At 44.3% G+C, this 14,363-nt stretch overlaps 1 long non-coding RNA gene across 1 annotated transcript; it reads right to left on the bottom strand.

The window, feature by feature from the left end:
* Positions 1–1,400: 1,400 nt before the first annotated feature.
* On the bottom strand, positions 1,401–6,659 carry LOC120405970. The gene is made up of 2 exons (XR_005599018.1): positions 6,384–6,659; positions 1,401–1,726 (listed from the first exon to the last, which is right to left on the bottom strand). It is a non-coding gene; the product is annotated as an uncharacterized LOC120405970 (long non-coding RNA).
* Between the last annotated feature and the right edge of the window lie 7,704 nt (positions 6,660–14,363).

Consider the following 14,363-nt stretch of genomic DNA (forward strand, 5'->3'; position numbering starts at 1 on the left):
GTGTAAGGTGGTTTAAACCATGTCTGTTCACTGTTACAGCTTACTCAAGTACACTAGCAAGAAGCATATTTGTGTAAAATTTTCATTCATGAAGATGTGCTGTGGTTGACATCTATCTATACAGCTTCCCTCAATGCATGATAGCTGCTGGTGACACTAATGGAATTGCCTAATGCATAGTCAAATACTTCAATTTTGCTTATCTATAAGTGGGAGATTTTTTTAAAAGGTTTAGTAACCAATGACTGAATTAGCTATCACATAGCTGCACTTGTGATTTTTCTATAGTGGAGTCTAGTTTTTGCACCCTGGGCTATGCCCTTGGACTCTTTCATGCAATTTTATTAGTCAAAAATAGTTCAACTATGTGAGCTAAACTTCCCACTGTTTCCCCTCACACTCAGGGGACTCTGGCAGTCCTAGCTCTCTTGAGCCTTGTGTCTGTTTTCTCCACTCCTCCTATGGCTCCCCTTCAGGCCCCATGCCCTCTTTTAAAACTCAGTTGTTAAAGGACCAGTGTGATCCTGCAACACTTCACCTACCTACTTCAGCTAGAGCAGAGGTGTGTCATGCATTTGGTGGAAAGTGCTGCATTCCATGTTCATTTAGGGGGTGGGATATAATGTCAGTGAAGGTGGCAGGAGCATGCTCCCTACTGGGGACAAACACATATATTAGCACACAAACTAGAGGGGAGGAGCAATGCTTGGGGTGGCACTAACAAACCACTGAGGCTCTGGGTATGTAGCTGGGTGGTTAGTATAAATTAACACCCCTGAGCAACAGTTATACTGACCTAATTACCCTATGTCAATGTCCACCTTCTCCCATCAACATGGGTACTGCCTCAGGAAGGTGGAGTACCTGTGCCAACAGGAAAAGCCCTCCCAGTGGGGTAGGTCACATCTTCACCAGGGCAGCCCTTTAAATGTAGGCAAGCTTTCAGCAGCCAGGCTTGCCTTTTTACGTGCCTTACTTAGTTACAAGGGGATTTTGATGTCAAAACCTGCTTGATATTTTAGAGGAGATAAAATAGTAGTGGTTAGCACAGAGGAGGATGCCTTTCAAAATGTGGCCCCATGTACCCACAGCACTACAGGTTATTCCAGTAGGGAAGGATAGTGGTAGTAAGCAACCAGCATAGTATGCAGGGTCATGCTGGGTAATTTAAGAGGACACCAGTAAAAACTTACTATTAGGGCTACTCCTTGTCTCTAGACAGCGCTCCTATAAAAAGCCTCAGAGGGATACAGCTGCATGGAAGTGTTTGAAAAGGAGTTGATCTCGCCAGGTCAGAAAAGGATGTCATAACCAATAAAGTAACCTGAGGAGAAACCAGGCAACATCTTCCTACCTAAACCCATCTCTTCTACAGAGGGGGCTATCCAGCCACTCTGAAATTCCATTTTTTCAATTGATCTTTATTCAAAAACTAAACATTAAGACAAATGAGCAATCCATATTACTGCTATGGAAACGAGAGTATCCTCAAACTTTTGAAATAATTTAACTTAAGGCACAATTTACATTGTCACTGAAGTAAATAGGCTACAGATGAACCAGACCCCCTCAAATCTGTACATCCATGAATGGATCGATGTGTATCACTAGCACTCAGTGGCTTAACAGGTTTCAGAGTCTCATTTTCCAGTTGTCCTGTTGCATGTATATTCTTCCGAAGTATGTTTTCATAAATAAGGTTCCTCATCTTGACTAGGAGCTGTCACTATGAGGAATGGAAAAGGCAGGTTACATTTTCAGTGGTATAAGGTCAGTAAGAAAGGAAATAAGCATGGGTCAGCAATGTTTCAAAAGTGGTGTGCTGAGTCTTCATTTATTCACTCTAATTTAAGGTTTCACGTGCCACTAATACATTAACGTTTTTAGATAGTCTCTTTCTATAAGTCTATAATATATAACTAAACTATTATATGTAAAGTTAAATAAGGTTTTAAAAATGTTTAAGAAGCTTCATTTAAAATTAAAATAAAATGCAGAGTTCCCTGGATTAGTGGCCAGGACCTGGGCAGTGAGAGTGCCACTGAAAATCAGCTTGTGCGCCACCTTCGGCGCACGTGCCATAGGATGCCTACCCCTGGTCTACACTTTAAAAAAAAAAATTAGATCAACCTCACTTCATCACTCAAGGCTGTGAAAAATGTTGCACTCCTGAGCACCATCAGTAGGTCCTAATCTCCTGTGTAGAGGGGGCTAGAACTATGGCCTCTTGGAGAGGTGGATTAACTACATAGAGGGAAAAACCTCTTCCATTAATATAGGAAGCATCTATAGCAGAGGTGGGCAAACTACAGCCTGCAGGACCATCCTGCCTGGCCCCCAAGCTCCTGGCCCAGGAGGCTAGCCCCCAGCCCCTACCCTGCTGTCCTCCCTCACCCACTGCCAGCACAATGCTCTGGGTGGCAGGGCTGTGAGCTCCTGGGGCAGCACAGCTGCAGAGCCCGGCCTGACCTAGTGCTCTGTGCTGTGCAGCGACAGCAGGGGCGTGGCCCAGCTGTAGTGCTGCCAGCCACCAGTGCTCCACACAGCACAGTAAGGGGGCAGGGAAGGTTGGATAGAGGGCAGAGGGTAGGGGTGTGGCTAAGGGGTGGGGGGGATGGGGTTGAGTGGGGGCAGTCAGGAAGTAGGGGTGGTAGGATGGGGCAGGAGTCCCAGGGGGGCAGATAGGAGGTGGGGGCCAGGCCACAACCCCCTCCCCTAACCAGCCCTCTATACAATTTATGAAACCCCATGCAGCCTCAGGCCAAAAAGTTTGTTTGCCCCGATCTATAGTATGATACTGCTGTAGCACGGATATATCCATAGATTAGGTGCTGTTTTCTTCAATATACTGAAAGGAACATCAGACTTAATTACCTTTATACCAGTCCAGTGCTGTTTGAGCTAAAAACTATCAAAAAGTTTCTAATGTATCTATTTAAAAAAAGACTTTAATACTAACATCTGTTACCAACCAGATCAGGATCTGTCAATAGTACCACTATTTATTTGAAATTTAAACATCTGAAATTTGCTGTGTGGCTGCTTGACATGTTTGTTTTCATAGATTTTTCCTTCTCATCTCTGCTTGAAAGTTCAAGTTTCAGAGTTAATACTGTTCTAATTTCTGCCAGGTATGAAGCACAACAGAAACAGACCTAGAAGAGGGAGAGAAAGTAAATGGGAAAACTGCCTGGACAGACCTTTCTTTAAATTCAAAAGCTTTCAGATCTATTTTTGGTAGAACAGTTGTTTGTCAGAACTTTATTCACCATCCTTTTAAAATAATCAGAGCTCTAGTTGCAGATTTCCACTTTTAAGATATCTTACTGGGTTTAGTCACCTTTAGTCTTGCTTGTGCAAGCGCTGTGCTCAACAACAGTTCTCCTTGAAAAAGGGAAGCGTGCTTTTAAACCAGTTGGGCTACCTTGTGCCCTAGGGCTTTAGGAGCAGATTAGGACCTTGGAACAAATTAGGGTAGATTCAGGGCTGCTCTAACTTGTACTGCTTCTAACAGCTCTCTAAGGAGCCTTACACCAAGCAGGTTGCAAAAGCAGAGCACACTTCAGCCACACCTCATTCTGTCCTCCCACATTCTAGAAAAAGGGTGCAGAAGGTAGGGTAGCACAGAGCCAGTAATATGCCAGTGAGATCACAAGCACAGAGTTCGGCTCTGTGTGTGCCAGCATTCCTTTTGCAAAGGGAATAAGTAGTGTTTTTTATGCTTGTACAGTTGGATACCATTTGAAAAAAGCCCTGCAAGATGTATAAAATATTGCAAGTCTCATTAACAGAGAAGCAAGATGTGACAGGACTTTCCTTTAGTCAGCAACACTGTTAAATAAGGCTTATTAGTCACTTCCCACCCACAGAAATGAAGAGACAGAACTGACATTTCTACTCTGACCTTGTACCTTCTAATGCAAGATGCCAGCCATGATCAGAGGCTGTGTACTCATTTTGGATATCTTGGGCTTATGAATTTCTACATGCTTCCTAAATCTAAAATAGAAATGATATTTGAGCAAGACAACCACTCAGGAAAAGTATATTAGCAATAGACAGCTTTGCTGTTAGTGTGATTCTTTATAGTATCATTACTGATACCTAATGGGAAGTTAACTTCTACACTTACCCTTTTAAGGGCACTCTCTGTATTGACAAAGCCACAGATGTAAGTAGATGCTTTGTAGTTTAAGATAAACTAAGCATCCTGTCACAGGTATATATAGTAGTGCAAGTTTGAGAATCTCATGAGCAATTGCCTAGATGGAAACTGCAAGGGGTTTTATTGGGAAAGAAGGGATGGATGATGGTGGGTATAAGTGTATATACACACAACCAAAATGTATGTTAGAAGAATATAAGAACGGCCGTACTGGGTCAGACCAAAGGTCCATCTACCGACAGTGGCCAATGCCACAAGCCCCAGAGTGAACCTAACAGGCAATGATCAAGTGATCTCTCTCCTGCCATCCATCTCCATCCTCTGACAAAGAGAGGCTAAGGACACGATTCCTTACCCCTAATAGCCATTTATGGACTTCACCACCATGAATTTATCCAGTTCTCTTTTAAATGCTGTTATAGTCCTAGCCTTCACAGCCTCCTCAGGTAAGGAGTTCCACAAGTTGACTGTGCGCTGCATGAAGAAGAACTTCCTTTTATTTGTTTTAAACATATGTTTCAACATAAAGGTTGAAAAGCCAAGCAGTCTAGTTAGGAAATGCCAGAATTAAGACAACCTTAATTCAGAATCCTTGGGCCTATGAATCATATTTCTTCCCACTGAATTCCTGGCTCATTCAGTGCACAGGTTGGATAGTGCTCACTTAATGAGCAACTATTTAATATTACATTCCCATTGTTCAGTGTGCAGCCCCATGCCTTATTTCCTGAACCTTAATCAAACCCTCCTCGTGGGCTTTTCTTTGGCACTCATTACAATTGGATGGGCATTCTGGCATTTCCTAACTTTTGAGTGCTTGATTTTGTATCCTCAGTAATACTCTTAATATAGGGTGTGTGTCATTTCCAAGGTTTTATTTAAAAAAGCAATCCAAAAAATTGCAGTTTCCATCATGTGGCTTCACACTGACATGCACATGGGTCATCAACAGGGTTGGGACATTTAGATTCACTGCACAGGCCTCTGCCACTTGAGCTAACAGAGTAACTGATAGGCTGTCATCCTCTACTTCCACAAGCACCAGACTTTGCCACTTGCATAGACACTGACAGCAGAAGAATGGAGAGTTTTGGACTCCACTGGAGGCTTTGGAGAGGAGTGTGCTCGAGCACAGACCTTTCCCTACTTCCCCCTCATACGCAATCTTGACCCCTTCCTGCCCTGTTTCCCTCCAACCTCTCAACGTTAGTCCCACCTGTTCCCCATCCTGGTTCTTAGACTCCTCCTTTTCACTTAGCCCCAGTCTCCACTGCTCACGCTTCTCATACTGGTTACCCTGTCCAGCCTCTCCAAATCCTGGCCTGTGTTCCCTAATCCCTCCCCCACTGGCTCCCACCCCTGCAAACCTGGCTCTTGTTCCCAAATCAGGTAGCCTCCAGGACCCAGCTGTCAGGGCACAGCAGAAGGGCACTGAGAGCACAAAGAGGCAGTCTCCCAACCAGGGGCGGCTCTAGACATTTCCCCGCCCCAAGCACGGTGGCATGCCGCGGGGGGCGCTCTGCCGGTCGCCGGTCCCGCGGCTCCGATGGACCCTCCGCAGGCGTGCTGCCTGCCGCCCTCCCGGCGTGCCGCCCCGAGCCCGCGCTTGGCGTGCCGGGGCCTGGAGCCGGCCCTGCTCCCAACTCTCGGTTCTGGTGCCTGGACCTGGGCCCACACTAGCGCGGGGCAGCCCAGACCTACCATTGCAAGGAAACTCCTGGTCAGCCCCAGGGTGACCCATGCTCAGAACTTTCCCAGTTCTTAGCTGCAAGCTGCTAATAAGCCTCTGCTGAGCGTGTGCAAACTAGTGTTTCAAAAGTTTATAACACGAGTGAATTTTCACAGAAACAGCAAAAGGCAGAGCCCTGACACCAGGCTGCCCTGTGCTAACGTTTGAGTCCCTGCTCCAAAGCGTGGCCGCGCCTGGGCTTCCCCAAGAGAGAACAGCCGGAACAGAATTATTTTTAACCTGGGCAAAGCAACATAGTGTCCCTTAGCCTCCTTCCCGGCCACACCTGAACCACTCTGGCGGCCACTTCCCCTGGAAAGGCAGCCTGGGGCACCGAGCACTTCAACCCCAACCACACGCGACTGCCAACAGCGCTGGGCCCCGCTTCCCACACGTGTAACAGTGACCATCCCGGGGCTGCAGCGGAGCAGAGCCCGGGGGTTTTACCGCAGGACACGGACTGGGGAGCCGGGGGCGGGTCTCACTCACCCGCGGGCTCAGGGCAGCAGATAGACGAAGACGAGCAGCGCCAGGTCGAAGAGGACGAAGAGCCACACGTCGAGCCAGTAGGACTGTCCGGAGAGCGACAGGGGGCGGCTGCAGTCGCCATTCGCTGGGGCCGGCGCCGGCTCCCGGCCGCGCTGCCGCGGCTCCCGCCCCTCTGCCTCCATCGCTCCCCTCCTCGGCAGCTCCTGCTTCCGGCTACCAGCGCAAGGCGGAAGCGACCGGGGGGCGTGGCCCCCTCGCTCACGCGCATCGCTTTGCTCCGGGGGCGGGGCGGCTCTTTGCACCAATGAAAGCAGCGGGCGGGCGCCTGCCGGGCTGGTCACGTGACCACTGTACAGCGGGGCAAGGGCGGAGGGCTGCCCCCGCGGGTGACTCACGGAACGTATCTGCCCAGCTGGCTGCGCTCGCGGCCCTAGCTACCAGCCCCGGGCGGGGGTGGGGCCGCTGCAGGCCTCGCTCTGCCCGAGGCAGCCTGTGCCTCAGAGCTGCGCCCCGCTCTCCGAGCCCGTCAGCACTAGCAGAGAAGTGCCCACAGAAAGAATGTACTATAGCCAGGGTAAGTCCAGCTCCCCCACGAGCTTCAGAAAACAGACACCAAAACACAAACCCACGTGCATAAGGCATCCACTAACTGGGGGCTTAGCAAATTGTCTTATATGAGCATGTTATTCCACAGTTGCCTGTTACAATGATTTTGCATGTTCCCGTGGGACAGTGTGTACTGGCACTGCCCTCATAAGAACATAAGAAAGGCCGTACCGGGTCAGACCAAAGGTCCATCTAGCCCAGTATCCTGTCTACCGACAGTGGCCAATGCCAGGTGCCCCAGAGGGAGTGAACCTAACAGGCAATGATCACGTGATCTCTCTCCTACCATCCATCTCCATCCTCTGACGAACAGAGGCTAGGGACACCATTCTTACCCATCCTAGCTAATAGCCATTTATGGACTTAGCCACCATGAATTTATCCAGTTCCCTTTTAAACATTGTTATAGTCCTAGCCTTCACAACCTCCTCAGGTAAGGAGTTCCACAAGTTGACTGTGCGCTGCGTGAAGAAGAACCTACCTGCAGCAGAGATGACTAGATGGACCACAGCTGTTATCTGATAAATACATTCTTATGTTTCCATCTTTTTTAAAAAAAGAAATTGCTGCCTAAAATATGTAACAGTGGAACATTCCTTCTTCCGTTCCATCCAGCCCAACCTTCCAGAGACGGCAGCAGAGATGCCAGGATGGAAAGTGGCTTTAAGGACAAATGATCCCCAGCCCATGCTTAGTTCCCATTTACACTAAAATGGAAATGGTTAGTCCAAAATATTTTTAAATATGGTTTAGTTTTGTTTTAGTCTAGCCCAGGAAACTGTATCAGCACATTTCTGGGAAGAGTCATATTTATAAACAGTTGTGACTAACAGATTTTTTCTGACATAAATAGGACTCTAGAGAAACAAACTTTCATAATATTTCAACTATCAAGCACATGTTTGTATCTGCAGAGGTTCATGAAGCTGAAACTCTGGGCGTCTTCAACTCCATAAAGAAACTATTAGATGTCTAGTGAAACTACTGCTAAAACTATTTGATGGCTATAATCCAACCTGTTCTACTGTATGTGAATGAAGTCAGGTTCAGTTTAAAACTAGACATAAACCCTGGTTGTCACCTAGCAAACTACCCCACCACAGTGAAATATGCAAACCTGAGGTACACTCTCACCAAATACAGACTCAGTGACCACAGATTATAGGTTGGAAAGAGGCAGATACGAAGCACAATAAACCCAGAGAGGAGAGACTGTGCCGCCAATGCAAGAGAGGAATTCTGAGTTAAAGAAATACTTGCTTCTAGTATGAAAAAGAGTATATATTTGTTCAAAATGTCAGGAATCAGACTTCTAACCAGAAACTGACAAAGAGAAACTGTGTCTGATCTTTAAAGAAAAGAGAAAGAGATGGCATCATACTGTTTAGTAACCTGCCACAAGATTAGGAATTAGGATTGTCCTAACTCTAAAGAGTTAAAGATAACTCAGATCTACCAGTGACAGAAGGCTCAAAGTGACTTTTCCCCAAATTGTGCTGAAAGGCTTTTAGAGAAATGTGCCAATAAATTTCTGAATAGTAATAGTGGAACCCTCAGTAGAGAGAACTCTGAACAATGGACCTGGAACGCAGGTTAAATCAGTTTTGGCAGAGGCTTATAGCTGGTGTTTCTTCTTTGGGGAAAGTAGTTAGTCAGTATTGGAGCCTTAAAAGGTTGTTTCCATTGGGAGGAGAAATTGGTTACATCAGTCAGGTATTTCTTTGATGAAATCCCATTTATTTACAAGAAATGTACTCAAAAGCCTCTTTCCCTGAACACACTAGGAAAAAAAACAAACAAACAAAAAACCCAACCCCACAAGCAGTTTCCTCACTCTATTTCCAAGTCTGCCCCTCCAGTAATTTCTGTCCCACATGGAGCTCTGTCTCTGTTCTTTCTCAGGGCTGTGCTCACAACCGCTTCTCTCACTGTCCACTGGCCTTCTCCTTTAACACACAGACAGCTTGCCAAAACCAAACCCTAGCCCCTGCTTTTCAAGCAGGGAACTTTGGAGCCCACAGGGCTGGCTTCTCATCAGGCCTTGCCCTGTGACTTGTCACATTACATGGTGGCTTGTACTGTTTCCAGCTATCTTACTACCTAAAGCTGCTTAATTAGTCCTTAAAACACCCGAGTGACAAGTTTTGCTGGCATAAATGCTCGTGCACAGCGCTGTCACTCACTGAGCTGGTTTTATTATGTCAGCGTGAGAGCTCTCTCCTGTCAGCATAACGCGGCTACATGAGCTCTCGGACGGATGTCCCACTGTAAGCTTGTAAGTGTAGAGATGGCCTTAATAAAATTCCACTTAAGTATGTCTTAATTAAATGGAATGTGTTCTAGACAAACAGTAACTGCAGCATCAACATAAGTGTAACTCAAAAATTAATCTGTAGATCTACATACATCACCTAGTTGTGGATAACACCTTTCCTGAGGTAAATCATTTTCTGAAGGGGTCTGAAATTATGGGTCTCTGCTTTATTCTGCATAGCACTCCAGAAGGAAATAAAGTTTCATAGCACAACAAGTGATGTTACTTATTCTGTTGAAATTATGAAAATGGGGAGAACTGCCATTGTCATGTACTAGTTTAAGCGTGTGATCAGGTTGTCCTTGGCTCACAAAGGACATAAATGCCTTTCTGTGCTCATGGGGAGTCTCATTTAGCTCAACTACTAGAGATTTGGGTTTTTGAAGCTGTAGGATGTGGGGGTTTTATTTTGATACCACAAATATACAGCTGATAAGCATGTCTGTCTGACTGCTCTACTAGATTTGTTACATAGTCTCCAGTGAGTATTTATAATAATACCTCATATTCTGTATCGCTTTCTTGAGGATTTTATGTATAAATCCGACGATACACAGTCTCCTCTCTCTGGTATTCAGTAGCAATACAGTAGTGTCCCTAGCAATCACACCTTCATGTGACAACACTTGCAGAAACACATTTCAAAACAAACAAGTCAAAACAGGCCCTGTAGCCTAGTGATAATGTTCTGCACTACCATGTAGCAGATACTTATGTTACAGTCCTGGGTGTGGTACAGATACCTAGATCAGTAGGAGAGCTCTGTGTAACCTAGAAGTTAGTCTCTTTCACAAACAGCAGTTGGTCCAGTAAAAGATATTACCTCACCTACCTTGGGTTTCTACCTTGGATCAGTAGACTACATGGGTTGGAGTCCTATTGCTTTTCTCCCACTTCCTTAGCTAGAAAGGTCTAGGATTGCAGAGGTAGCATGCTCAATTCAAGGGGAAAGGAAAAGGCATATCATGAGACTCAGTATTTCTCTTAGTCAATGAAGAGAGTGTTCATGGGCTCAAAAACATTTAGTTTGAATCCTTGAAAAGTTGGAAGCCTGCTCATCAGTTCTGTCCTTTACAGTATAGTAATGATATTGACAGTATGCCATGCATCACAGGTTCAACTCTGCAACATGTTTTTTGTTCTTAGGATTCCAATCCTGAAATTGGTAGGTAGACCCTCATACCTGCATGGAGCCCCATTGACGTTAATAGGGTTCATACAGGCACAGGGGTCAATCTATTCACCTGAAGCTCATTGCAGGGTCAGGGCTTTAATTCTCTCCCTTTTTTTCATTAAAGGCCGTTATCTCACCAATGTGTGTACGGCGTTCAATCACATTCAGTTTTGGTCTTGTAGTTGGATTTAAACCAGGAATGAATGTTTACTTTTACATATACATTCAGTATCCAGTTTTACACATCTTTTATTCATGTGATTAGTCCCATTTAAGTTAACATTGTCATCTTCATAGTGTATGCTAGCTCCAAAAATATGTTATTGTCTGATGACAAAACAGTCAGCCAAGCCCAACTCTGTATTAGCCTACAGAGGCTCTTTTATTCCTCTGCCACACAAATGTAAGAAATATGAAAAAGTAACAAAAGTGGTAGTCCTGACCTGGACTGAGACTGCAGGGTCCTTCACTTCCTAGTTGCTTAAGTTTTACAGTTCTTCTTTAACCTCATTGCAGACTAACCCTCTATTACTTCTCAGAAAAGTTTTCTTTCCCACTCTCTCTTGGGGAGCTGGGGCCTCATTTATATCTTCCAGCTGGGAATCAGAGCCAATCACTAGCTACTGCCTAGCTAAATCAGCTGCTTTCCAACACCTGCCTGCTGGAGTTCTCCTTAGGCCAGGGCTTGCTGCTCACTGGTTTCACAGGTACTTAAAGGGGCAGGCTGTATATCTATATAGATATATAGATATATATGATGAAATAAATTTATATACATAAGTATATTAAAATAAGTTATATATGTCAGTATATGAAAATAAATTTAGCTAATCCTTAATGTAGGATTGTGTGTCCTATTCTTTATGGCACATTCAACTGGAATATTACTTGGTGAATCAAACTATTTTAAAAAGTGTTTCATGATAGCATCTAACCAGTAGATGGAGCTCTTAGACTCTGTGGAAAATAATAGCTCTGGTAGGTGAAGTTACAGAAACTGCCAAAAAAATTCACTTAATGAAATTTTTTAAATGCTCAGAAGAAAGAAAGTACAGGAAGATTAAGAAAGAAATAGCCAGAATAATTACTGTGTAATAGCTGCTCCAAAGCCATTAATATCACCATAAGTTATTTAAATGTATCCTTTCTGGAAAAGATTCATGGAGGAGCCTTGGGATTTGGAGGATCCTAGAGATTAGAAGCTGCAAGCAGTATAATACGTGTAGATGACCAACTGAACATAAGAGTGGCCCTACTGGGTCAGACAAAAAGGTCCATCTATCCCAGAATTCTGTCCTCTGACAGTGGCTAATGTCAGGTGCCACAGAGGGAATGAACAGAACAGGTAATCATCAAGTGATCCATCTCCTGTCGCTCATTCCCAGCTTCTGGCAAACAGAGGCTCGGGACACCATTCCTGCCCATCCTGGCTAATAGCCATTGATAGACCTATCCTCCGTGAATTTATCTTGTTCTTTTTTGAACCTTGTTATGGTCTTGGCCTTCACAACATCCTCTGGCAAGGAGTTCCACAGGCTGACTGTGTGTTGTGTGAAGAAATACTTCCTTGTTTTAAACCTGCTGCCTATTAATTTCATTTGGCGACCCCTAGTTCTGGTGTTATGAGAAGTAGTAAACAACATTTCCTTATCTACTTTCTCTACACCAGTCATGATTTTATAGACCTCAATCATATCTCCCCTTAGCGATCTCTTTTCCAAGCTGAAGAGTCCCAGTCTTATTAATCTCTCCTCATATGGAAGCTGTTCCATACCCCTAATTATTTTTGTTGCCCTTTTTTGAACCTTTTCCAATTCCAATATATCTTTTTTGAGATGAGGCGACCACATCTGCACACAGTATTCAAGATGTAGGCATACCATGGATTTATATAGAGGCAACATGATATTTTCTGTCCTATTATCTATCACTTTCATAATTATTCCCAGCATTCTGTTCACTTTTTTGACTGCCGCTTAACATTGAGTGGATGTTTTCAGAGAACTATCCATAATGATTCCAAGATCTCTTCCTTGAGTGGTAACAGCTAATTTAGACACCAATATTTTATATGTATAGTTGGGATTATGCTTTCCAATGTGAATTACTTTGCATTTATCAACATTAAATTTCATCTGCCATTGTGTTGCCCCATCACCCAGTTTTGAGAGATCCTTTTGTAGCTCTTCACAGTCTGCCTGGACTTAACTATCTTTAGTAATTTTGTATGTAATTTTGAACACGAATTCTTGGTGTAATGTTGTGTCAAGAAAGACTAATGTGATCTTTAAATGTGTAAACAGGGGAATAGCAAACAGAATTAGGGAATTCTTTTACTTACATTTGCATATGCATTTGTATATTGCATTGGTTAGACTGAAATACTGGAATACCAAGTCCAGTTCAGGTGTCAACACTTTAAGAAAGATGTAGAAAAATTTGAGAGGATTCAGAGAAGGGCTACCAGAATGATTTGAGGTCTGCCTAAAAGATGAGAGATTGCCTTCAATAAATGTGTTATTAAAGAGAAAAAGTTAAGAGGGTTCTTGATCGTGATATATAAACACCTACACGAGGAGAAGATAGATATCTACCACTAGGGGGCTTTTAATATACCAAACAGAGGCATAACAAGATCCAATGGATGGAAGCTGAAATTAGAAAAATTAAAATTGGATGTTAGATGCAACTTTTTAAGCAATGAGAGGAAACCATTGGAACTGCATATCAAAGGCTATGGTAAATTCATAACAACTTGGAATCTTTTTGTGGACTTTGTATGTCTTTCTGAAAGAAGTGCTCTATCTCAACCACAAGTTACTGTGCTTGGTAGTGTTAACTTAAATAGTGAGGAAGAATAATTTCTCCACTGCAGGAATTACTAGGTTAAATGCCATGGCCCGTGTTATACAGAAGGCCATGATCATAGTGTTCTCTTCTGGCCTTAAAATCTAAGAATCCATAAACATTGCAGATAGTTGCCCTATTTATCCGTATTCATGTTCTTTGAGCATTTAACCAGCCATCCCACATCTGCTGCTGCGGGAAGTGCTGACAGACCTGAGCTAGAAGAGTTAAGCAGTACAGCTATCTTTACAGCCTGGCCAGCAGAAACCTCAATCCCTTTCCTCCAAGTCCTGCTGGAGGAGAGGACATATCCCAGCTCTCTCCTCCACTGGCCTCAGGCTGAGGAAAACAAAGGTTGTCTTCAGTCAGATCTAATTCCTTAGGGCTCTTGGAGGGTAAGGAAGATGATTTCTGGTGCATCAATTTCCCAGGACTGCTTGGATATATGATTCCTAGACAGCCCAGGGGAAGAAAGAGTTGACTTTTGCTAGGACACAACCTTCTCCTATAAACTTCTCTAGGGGTCAACGAGTGGACATGTTTCCCCTATCCTGATTCTTTAGGGAGCCAGTCTGGTATGGCTGCTTTCTTCAGACACTAGGTTCCAGCATTTCCTGAATGGGGACAGCCTCCCTTTCACTGAGTTCTTCTGCAGCAGGACACAGAGCTAACCTCTAGGTTTTGTAGTGGGGACCATTGTGTCTTACCCCCCAGCCCCACCCCACCCCTTTCCTCCAGAAGTCAATATAAGGTAAACAAAGGGACTCCAGCCCTGCAATGGGAAAATAGAAAGTCAGCTCAAATAATAATCATATTCAGGTGTGAGTGTTTCCAAATATCAGGACCACTAAATATGAATCTCTTTTGAAAAATGGGCTATTTGGCCACCTCATCCATACTTGCCACTGCAATATCTGGCATGCATGTAATAGAATCACAGAAATGTAGGGTTGGAAGGGACCTCGAGAGGTCATCTAGTCCGACCCCCTGTGCTGAGGCAGGACCAAGCAAACTTAGATCAGCCTGGCAGATGATTGTC

This window comes from Mauremys reevesii, linkage group 5 (genome assembly GCF_016161935.1).
Source record: "Mauremys reevesii isolate NIE-2019 linkage group 5, ASM1616193v1, whole genome shotgun sequence".
Classification (NCBI taxonomy): domain Eukaryota; kingdom Metazoa; phylum Chordata; order Testudines; family Geoemydidae; genus Mauremys; species Mauremys reevesii.